The sequence below is a fragment of the Saccostrea echinata genome, unplaced genomic scaffold, assembly GCF_033153115.1.
Source record: "Saccostrea echinata isolate AGI-Se365-2 ecotype Australia unplaced genomic scaffold, CSIRO_AGI_Sech_v1 ptg000046l, whole genome shotgun sequence".
Lineage (NCBI taxonomy): Eukaryota > Metazoa > Mollusca > Bivalvia > Ostreida > Ostreidae > Saccostrea > Saccostrea echinata.
This window is the reverse complement of record NW_026889795.1, coordinates 10157842-10169744: the sequence shown is the minus strand read 5'-3', so window position 1 is coordinate 10169744 and position 11903 is coordinate 10157842.

Below are 11903 nucleotides of genomic sequence, written 5' to 3'. Positions count from 1 at the left end.
AGACTCATTAGCCGGATCTAAGAGGTTTACATCATTAAACCAGAGTAACTCGTACCACCAAATTCCAATGAATGAAAGTGTTAAAGAGAAAACAGCATTTGCAACACCTAAAGGAGGATTTTTGCAATAAAGAGTATTGCCTTTTAGACTATGCAACACCCCTGCAACTTTCCAACGAGAGACTGAATAAGCTTTAAATGGTTTTCAGTGGCACGTGACAGTGTTATATCTGGATGACATTATAGTGGCTGGACGAGATTTTGAGGAACATTTGAAAAATTTGGAATTGGTCGTTTGAGTGAAGCGAATCTCAAATTCAAAGCAAGGAAATGTAACTTCTTCTGCAAAGAGGTTACTATTCTTGGACACATTGAAACAGCAAAATTGGAATAAAACACATCCAGCAAAAGCAAAAACCGTGGATGACTGGAAACGGCCTGGAAACAAATCTGAGTTAGGGAGTTTTCAAGGATTAGTGTCAAACTACAGAAAATTTAGAAAAGATTTTGCCAAGATTGCAAAATGTCTACATACTGTCTAAAAGAAAAGTTAATGACGGCCCCAATATTAGGATATCCTGATGTTAATGGTTGCTCGTTTATATTTGCAATGAGCTGTATTGTCACAAATACAGAATGTTTGAGAAACAATTATTGCTTATGCTAGCAAAACCCTGAGTAGAGCTGAAAGAATTATTGCGTTACCTGAAATATTAGCTTTTGTATATTTTTTTGAAATATTTTAAGCAGTATCTATTGGGACGCGAATTTCTACTCATAAATCATGGATCTTTTGTGTGGTTTCATAAATTTAAAGAACCCGACGGTCCAAAAGCAAGATTGATTCAACAGCTCGGATCCTACTATATCTGGATAGAACTTAGACCAGGGAAACGTCACGGAAATGCTGATGCCCTCTCAGAATAAATCAAAGTGAGCCCGTACATTGCAAACATTGTAAATTAGACGTAACCACTAATTATGACTTAAAAGAGGAAATATTCCAAAACAGCGACACATCTAGCATCATTTGCAAATAGACACCAGTGCACAGAGAAACAAGAATTATTTGTTTGTGTTTGACCACCACAGTAAAAACATCCCCGGGCAGAAGGAAAGTGGAATCCCAACACACATCGATCAGTCTCTCTAAAAAAGAGAATATAGATGAAATTAATTTTATTGACGTCGCCATGGACATATCAAATGAAGTTCCAAGACAGAACTCCAGCCATCCGTGCTATAAACAACGATCAATAATTTCGGGAACTTTCTTTACTTCGTGACAGAAAATGATGAACTGTAAATATGTACAAATCAATCACTTTCAATTGGTAAATATCTTAAACAACTAGATGTAATCCCGCGCAAGCGCAGGGAATTGAATTTATACCATTACCGACAGAAAAATTCCAATAATACATGTTGTAGTTTCTACTGACAGCCTACAGTCTTATAGCAGGAAGAAATACTTTGTTTAAAATCCCGCATTTAGCTTTGGAGCAGAAGTAGATGCACGTCACCCCCCATTTTTTTGTAAAAACTTGAAAAATAAGAATTCCATTTTGACGTTTATTGTGAAACCTGTTAAACTTTGTTATGAATATTGTACTTCAGGTCCTCTTACTTCATTTCCGTCAAGGATAAAAGCAGCGAATATGCACATTTAATGATAAATTGATTTTTTTTGTAAACATTAGGTTTTAATTAACGGCCTATGAATAGGCCGATACAAAAGACTGCAATCAGAAAAAAACTGGAATTTATTGATTAAAGCACAAAATCTTAACAACTTTAATTCTATTTGAACAATACCTTATTCATTATTTTTCTCTTTTCATGTTAGTAAATTTATTACGCAGTACAAATTGTATTTTGGGTTCTCTTGGTACTATGCTCTCAGTGAGGAATATACAAATTTTACCGATAAATTTATCAGGAAAACCTACTTATAGTCTTTCGATATATAAATATATTCACAACTTATAGTGTTATCAATGATTTACCATTATTTCAATGACCATTTACATAAATCTTTTAACATCGGGCTCGATGTTATATGATGTTCTAGAAGTTTCCGTCAATATTAAGATTGGCGAATGACAAAAATAATTTGCACATTTCCCTATTTAATCGGTTATCACAACTTATTTCTTTTATATCATTTAAATCAAGTTTTGATTGAATAATTCAGTGATGACGTTTTATGAAATAAATAAACGATTGCTTGTTGTCAGTTTCATTTAAAATTTTCAGTAACTTAGATCCGCCAACCAGAACCGCCACCGTACTCACGTTTTTGCTATTTCATGGCTATTTATAGAAAATGAAAGTAGACTTTTAATTTAATGTACGATATTTACTATGCGAGTGAAATCTAAATATAGTTTACGGACATCATCTTGTATCGTGTGTATTCTTGGAGGAGTAAGTGCGCCCGTTTCGGAGTTTATTTTCAAAATTTATTAATTTATAAGTGTAGATGTATATACATGTAAATTTAATTTTCAAGTTTAATTGTTTACATGTCTACTTCATGGTTTTGTGAATTGTATAATTTTCTATTTTTTATTGATAATTGTTTACATGACGACTTACTATTCTTTTCTAAAATAAGTTGTATAATTTTTAATGTGTGTGCATGGTATCGCTTTATCGATAATTTTGGTACATTTGAATGTAGAATGATTATATTTTTAAAATACTATTTTCATTTTTAATTTGAGCTGAGTCAAATATTAAAAAGAGGGTGTTGTAATGGTATATATATGTTATTTTAATTAATTCGTAAATTGATGTTATTTTTACACTTTGTATATTCTTATCCTGAATGTGTATCTTAATTAGCCCACATGTTTTTGCTATTTACTGCCTGCTATCTGCATTGAATCCTCATCTAAGGGATCCAAAATTTAAGTTCATAATTGTCAGAAGCAGATCCATGGTATAAATACCGTACTGAAACTGTGTTAAACATTACTTTGATTTTGCAATTGGGTTGTTAACTACGCTTTTATTAATTGATTTATTCGATTATATTGCCATTATTACTTGGAATCAACTTGCCGTTAATTAAGTGATTGTATATAATTGTGACATGTGCAAAAAAATGTAGAATAGAAGTTTCAAATTAAAATAGGAGGAAGGATGGTACGCTTCCGAAATATAGACTTCCCCTGGATTCTTTGTAGTTATTTTGGACAATATGTCTTCTCATTCTTACCAATATTATCGTTTACATTTTTATCCTTAAACGAAGCATCAGTAAGGAATCAAATAATAACTAGATATCTTTGTTTCAATTTTAATTTCATATAACCATTGAAACAGAAATCCATAGCAACAAAAAAAGTTTTAATTTGGAAGGATCAAGGCCTGCTTGTGTATGAATATTCAAGAAATTCCGTCTCAAAAAAGTTAAAGTGCTTACAGAATGGCTTATGCTAGTGACAATGTGTGCAAAATTGTACCTTTGCCATTGTCATCAATTCTGTTTCGAAAAAGGCATTCATTAGCAAATTTTGTCTACGACTAAAATACTTGCCACAAGGCAACACTATGAGCAGCACAATTTTGCCATCGGCGAAAAATATGTGCCGGGACGATAGTTTTGTCACCGGAAACAAAATGTGCCATCACATATCCAGAATCTATGTAGCTCAAATCACAAGAAAACACTTCAGGATTTCAGATTTAGTTTAAAATACAATAACACATTGCTGATTGTCTTATGAATTAACGATGTTCGTTTTTTAATTATTTTTTGATCTTCATTTAAATATGTTCATATATAATTGTACATGTATATGTATGACATACAACGTACTTTGTATTACTAAGATCAATTATTATCGATTATTATTAAATCTCATAGGCTCACACTTTTATTATCCTCTTTCAGTGGGATATGGTTCAATGGATTCATACGAGTGTCTAATCAAGGCAAAACCGTAGAGGATTGTACATCGTTGGATTGTTCTTTACCTTTCAAAAGGACTTCAGTGGGTTTAGAAGATGGGATGCTTTGTTTGTATTATAACAGAACAGACCTAAACATATACCCCGACGACTGTAACACGTCCAAGGCATTCATATGTGAAAGCAAAAACAAAGGTAAGTCAAACAATCAGAATTAGGCGAAACAAGCCTTTCATTTCTGGGTCTGCAGTTTTGGTATTATCATATTATTTACTTTGCAGAGAAAACGAGTTTGATTTCGTTGACGTTAACGTAAAAGTATGTGTGCTGAGTACAATTAATTGATAAACTGAGGCAGGCTACTGAAAATAAGTTTATGTTAGAGGGATTTCAAGAACCTTGTTTAAAATCAGCATTTCATAAATTTTTTAACGTTATAATGACCATGTAAGCAAATATAACCTATTGTTGGGTCGTATTTTGGCTGAAATTTTTATTCCACTTATTTGGCCTTTTTCTTTATACTAAATTTGGATTCGGTATATTCTGTCTACCTGCTCAGTACTTAGGACTAGTGATGTACCAGTTAATTGATTAAATCGATTATTTAATCGAAATGGTCCCCGATAATAGATAATCGATTATAATTTTGATGATCGATTACTCAAAATATTAGTTAAAAGGAAATTATTCCTTTGATTTTTGATTCATTCTTCTTTGAATTTAACTAAATCCTAAATAATAATCTAATAAATCTAATGATACAAAATATATCAAAAATGTATTCTAGAAATCACTCCAGAATTTTTAATCAATTTATTCTTCATTCAAAAAATGAACTAATTTAATATTTGAAATCAATCGATTATTAATCGATTATAATGCATCCGATTATTCCGATATACATATACAGAGAGAGAGAGAGAGAGAGAGAGAGAGAGAGAGAGAGAGAGAGAGAGATAGCACATGAAGGGGGAATTTCACCGAAAAAGGTTTTTTTCTTTGGGAGAAACATATAAACTTTGGGCTTGATGTTTCTCAAGGGTTCAAGATTAACACTCTCAATAATATACTTTTTAATTATTTCATTTTACCGATATTTCTTCGCCATTATTATCACCTCTGACATTAACTGTGTAAAAAAATCAATCAATTCCTGACTTGATATATATTTGCAACTGAAACTCATACATATTTAATTCAACATATTTAGTTTTTAAAAATTAAAATGCAATTCAAATTAGCTGAACAGATATTGGCATAACTTACCCCTGTACACATGAATGCTGCATCGGTGAGAAATTCCAGACGCGTAGTAACATCCAAATAAGGTTACATGTAATGTGATAATGTGTGATGAAAATTTTATTCGGAAAAAAGGTGGAAACATCCCCCCCCCCCACCCCCACCCATAACATAGGATTTTCGAGTTTAACCTCCCGCTTTTGTATTATTTATTTATTTATGTGCTTGTCAAAGTTTTTCAAGTAAGTTGATTTTTCTTTTCTGTCTCCCCCACCCCCTCCCAATTTTAAAAACGAAATTTATATGTTTCTGATTCGACTTATGAAAAATGACGGAAATCTGCAGCAATACGATTTTTACCAGAAAGAATTCATAACTGTATTAAAAAATGAAAAAGTATCAGTAGAAACTTGTTCTACATATCATTGAAAACTCGTCTGTTTGGTTTATTTGCCTGTGTGTGCAGGCACTTTTGAAGCGGGGCTTGACAACTCAGTTAATCAGTTTCGTGCACTCGATGTCTTCAAATTATTTACTTTTGAAAACTACCGTAGGTATCTGTTTGTGAGTATACTTGAATTATTCTTGTTTTACGAAAGGATAATATTTTTTCCTTACAGATGACGCAAGTTATAATTTCGAATTTTTTTTTTTTATTTTTATGTTTTTGTATTTTGAAGCTTCAGTCGAAATTACTCTGTGTGCGGTCAAAGTTACCCTTCACGTTTTCAGTGCATCTTGTAATTTTATATTATGTGTAATAATACATGCCTGACAAAAATGACATTATGGAATATAACTTGAGTACAAAAATACACCATCCTATTCAAATGCATAATTACCGTCACGGTAGTTCAGTCGGTAGAGCGCTCGCTCTTTGTTCTGTAAGTCGTGAGTTCGAATCTCGACTGACCTAAGTCGAAAAAAATAAGTAGCAACTGTTCCTTCGCCATGCGCCCGGCACTTTGAAGTGAAAGTTGCTCCTTCGGATAAGACCTTAAAAACAGAGGCCCCGTGTCACGGCAGGCGTTGGCACGATAAAGATCCCTCACTGCTCAATGACCCTGAGTGCCAAGTAAAGTTCTAAATTTGAAGCCCTTCACCGGCATATGGTGACGTCTCTATATGAGTGAAAAATTCTCGTAAAACAACATTCAATCAATCAATCAACGTACATCAAGAAAATGCGTATATTGATAAGGTTAACCGGTTAATCGATCGGAACGTCTTGCGGTTAACCGATTAGCAATTCTGTATTTGATTGCCATCCCTAATATATATATATATATATATATATATATATATATATATATATATATATATATATATATATATATATATATATATATATATATATATATATATATATATATATATATATATATATATATATATATATATATCCAGTTCTTTGTGATAGAATAAAAAATACTTTAAAACACTTTTTGAAATATTTCAAACGTGTTACCGGCCATCATCACTCGTGTTTATTTAAAAGCATAGCAACTAATGTTGAACAACGTTTTATGATGTCACAATGTACATACAATAGAAATACAACGTCATGAATCAAAACTGGGCGAAAAAATAAGAAAAAAATGCGAGAGTTGCAATAGTAAAGTAATTAAATGATACATATATTCGGACTCTAATTTATGTTAAGTACGCAGCAATGTTAAGGCGTACTACGAGGAAATCAACGGAATATGAACGTACATACCTTTTTAAACCGAATTTAGTTCTGTACAGCTACTATATCATCATATGAATTTAATATTAATTGAAATGACATTGTATACCCTGCACTGTATTGAATTCGGTTAGGTCACGTTATTTGACAGTCACGTGATAAATCTATGTAATGTGTACTGTATGTAGGTCATGAATAAATTTCGATACCGCAAGGGCATACCCTAGTTCAAATTAAAAATTTAAAAAAATAAATTGTTTCTACATATCTTGTAGTTTATGGAAAGTGCTGCTGCTTTAAATAGAATTCGCATTTTCGCAGCAATGTTAAGGCTTCCCGAAGATTGAAATACGTTCAAAACATAACACTACATTGCAAGGCTGGTTTTGATTTTAATTTGTAAGTTATGAACTTAAGTACGGTCAATTTACATAAAGAGTTCCCTTAGCTATTTATAAACATATTCGTTATGATATCACATGACTTCGTCGATCACGTGACGGTCATTTAAATTTTTTTGAGTGTTTCACACAAATCGCTTCGGCGCAGCTGATTAACACAATTATTATTAAATTTTTGTCATATAAATAAACTCAGCGTATCCTTGTGAGAGGGGAAACTCCTCTTACAGATTTCCATAAAAGATCTCAAATCAATCCTCATTAATCACCTGCGCCAGGTTCTTTTATAAACATATTATAAATTCTACCTCTATCCATTGGTGTTAAAAAGGGCAAATGTCAAACGTATATTTTTCGTATATACTTTGAACACGCTGAATTTTAAACAAGAGTAATAAAGCAAAGTATTTTAAAATATTCGGACATATAAGATCCAAAAATACGATTAAAACACGTTTCTTTACAAAAGCTTTCTGACATTTTATAGGCAGATTGAAAATAAGCAGTAGAGTTTATGACACTCTCCCTATCATAACAGCTCAAGTTTGCAGTGACTTGACGTCATTTTCAATTATGACGTCATACATTTGTAGTTCAGAGAAGTGAAGGCACAGGGTACATTGCAATATTCCACGGGAAGCCTTAACGTACCGGCGTTATTAGTTTAAATTTCAAGTTATTTGGTGTAGTCGAAACTTGAATGACCTTTGCCAAGTATTTTATGTATTTATTAAGTTATGCTATCGATTTCAGGAAAGCAGCAGCACTTTTCAAGTTAAGGAATGTTTCCGTTATGTATATCTACAAAATGGTCAAAATCTTTAAAATGCATGCCCTTGCGAAAACGCGATTAAGTGAGGCACCTCGGCGGGAAACACTCAAACCCTGTAGAAAAAAACACGGTAGAATTAATTCAATACATTCTCTCGATATTTTTTAGATGATGGCACTATAATAATAATAATAATAATAATAATAATAATACTTTATTTAAAGAGGGTAACCCGATTAGTGCAATGCACTAGTCTTCCTCGGGGCCCTCTAAACATATTAATAATAATACAATTACATGTATGAAAACATTGTACACTAATTAAATAATACAACATGATGGAAAAATACAAGTACAATTAAAAGTTTAGGACATGGAATTACGTTACTTAAACAGTGTTGCGGCAAGTTATAATAAGTTTTTCCACATTTTTACGAAATGTGTTTACAGTTGGTGAAAAACGTATATACAAAGGTAATTTGTTCCATAAATGAACACCTGAATAATGAAAAGAATTTTTAAATTGATTTGTTCGATATTTCGGTAGACGAAGGTCATAGTTGGTTTCAGATCGTAAAACATAATTATTAGAAGAAATAAATTCAAAAGAGTCTCTTAAATAATCATGTGCTATACCATGAAGTGTTTTGTACAGTAATACATATTTATGAAAATCAATCAACTCATATATGGTAAGCCATCCAAGTTTTTCAAATAATGGTAGTGAAGGGGCATCATAAGCCACATCTAATATAATCCGGGCTGCCCTTTTTTGCAATTTAAAGACTCTATCTATGCCAGCACCTGGCGCATTACCCCAAATAGTTAGACAATAATTTAAAGAAGGCAGAATGTAGGCATTATAGAATAGTTTTCTTGTGTGTAATGGGAGAAATTTTTTAATTCTGCGTAAGGTATATAATTTATACGTCAAAGATTTACAAACTGAGTCAATATGGTAATTATAGCGCAATGAATGATCAATATATACTCCCAAAAGTTTTTCAGATTCAACATTTTCAATTAATTTGTTTGAAGCATATAAATTTAATTCAGGAGAATTTATCTTTGATTTTCTATGTTGAGTTCCCATAAGCATACATTTTGTCTTATTGGTATTCAACACCATTTGATTTTTGGAACACCAATTTTCAATCTCACACAAATCAAAGTTAAGGGCATTCTCAATACCTTCTACATTTTTATGATGTGTATGTAAGGTTGCATCATCAGCAAACATATCAATATCTGTTCTATTTACATGTAAAGGGAGATCATTTATATACAATAAAAATAATAGGGGACCTAAGATAGATCCCTGGGGCACTCCTGCTGTGACAGGCAAGAAATCAGAGGAATATGTACCTATTTTTACACACTGAGACCTTGAGGTTAGATAAGAATGAAACCATTTAATAGCCATTTGGTCAAAGTGATATGATTGAAGTTTACTTATAAGGATATCATGATTTACCAAATCAAATGCCTTGCTAAAATCATGGAAAGTTATGCCTACTAGATTTCCTTGGTCCATAGCTTGTAACCAATTATCTGTTAGTTTTGTTAGAGCCGTTTGACATGAATGAAATTCTCGAAATCCAGATTGTGATTTAAATAAAAGATCAAAGCTAGAGGTAAAGTTACGTATTTGATCGGCTATGTGTTTTTCAACTAATTTTGATAATGTTGGAAGAATGGATATGGATCTGTAGTTCCCTGGATCTGCGTGGTCGCCATTTTTGAAAATAGGAGTGACTTTTGCTTGTTTTAAACGGGATGGAAATACACCATTAGTAATGCTAGCATTTATAAGATGTGTAATAGATTTGCATATAACATTTACCGAAAGTTTTAGTAGACGAGGTCCAATAAAGTCAATGCCTGGTGACTTGTTCACATCAAGTGTATTCAACATATTAGATACTTCAAACTCTCTTATTTGATTTATACTGAAAAAATTTTCTTTCCCTAGTTTAGTTTCTGTAAATTGATTTAATAATTCTGAATCAAACTTTGTACTGATATATTTGCTAATAACTTACAGGATATTTCTGTAAAGTGTTTGTTAAAAATATCAACAATATCCTGTAAATTTTCTAAATCCAAACCATTTTGTGTAATACGGTTAGGTGTAAAATTTTTGGAATCGGATGCCAAATGGTTTAAATAACTCCACATTTCTTTAGCATTTGAACTTTCTTCAATTGCTGATTTGTAATACTTTGATTTGGCTTGATCTATTAATTGTGTGACTTTATTTCTCCAAAATTTGTAATTTTCTGAATTTCTTTGTAGATGGTATGTATCACGTAAAAGTCTAGCATCATTTATTTCCTGTGTAAGCCATTTAGGTCGAATTTCAGTCTTGACTCTTTTAGTTTTTACTTTGGCATGTTTGTTAAGAATATCATTAAATAATTCATAAAATTTATTCAATATTTCGTTTGGGTCTTTTAGTTCAAGAAGACTGTTAAAATTTGCATTTTCTAAATCTCTTAGAAACTTTTTTTCATTGAATTTTTTAAAATCTCGATATTGGATTTCAGTATGTTTTCCCTTACGCTGTATGCAGTTAGTTTTCCGGTTTCCGGTTCACGGTTTACCTCCCTTGCTAGGTCCTCTGCCCAGCAGGAGGGGGCAGATGGTGGACGATAAGCAGAGCAATAAAATATAGGTTTTGAATTTCTTAAATTTATCTCTAGCCAGATTGTCTCAATATTACTGATTTCAAAATCAGTTCTACGTTTATATGAAATATCATTTGAAATGTATATTAAAATTCCACCACCTGCATTTAGTACACGATCTTTTCTTTCAAAAACGAAGCCCTCAATATTCAATTCAGAGTTGCCTATCTGCTCGGTCAAAAATGTTTCACATATACCTAAAATATCTAAAGTTTGTCTATTTTGGAGCAGTAGTTTTATTTCATCAATTTTTGGAATAATATGACAAATATTTAAATTTCCGAATCTTAAACCTTTTTTTACCAACCCAAATCCTTGGTTCTTTTGTGTTGTTTGAATATCATTTTTATTGGTCAAAGGAACTGGGTTTTTTACTTGTGAAACAGATTTGAATGAGCTAGGCATAGGAGATATGACAGCACTAAACAAAGGTTTCAGATTTGTATTAATGGTCTCCCTAACATTTGCAAATAATATTCTCTTTCATAATAAAATGCATTTTTCATTGTGAAAAAATTACTTGATATCTCTCTCACTGCTCATAAAATGACGTCATGGTCATAAGTGCATTGCAATCAATGACTTGTTTATATCTTGCTGTGTGAGATTTAACTAGAGATAAACATGAATGCAGTTGTAAGGTTTGATGTAGTTCATTAATTATATGCAGTTTATAATCGCAAATTATTTCATTTTTTGTTATAGTGAGGAATTGCTATTTTTGTATGATGTCACAGTAAACATTTCCCATATAATTCAGGCCCGCCCCCTTTATGCATCCTTCACAGAACTGCGTAAATTCGTACATACATGTATAAATAAACATCTTTTTATATATAATGTACACATGCAAAACTGTTCATTAACATGGTTTAGGGACAATAGTGCTCCCTTTTGTTTATACCAAATGGTATATAAGGATTAAAGAGAAACCATCCTGGATTCCTGGAGAGAAAGAAAATGTACAGTTACGAAATTTCATTTAACACAAGCGCTTTCTGGATTTAATAATCCGTCTTCAGGTGTACATACTTTGAACTGATTTGTTTTGCTTGCTAACGTTAACTATGACGTCACGACGTCATGAGAGCCTTTGCAGGAAGGGAGGAAATCCATGACATTATAGTATGTAATGTTATGTAAGAGGGAAAATTGAATTCGACAATAAATCATGATTTTCTCAGTCTCAAT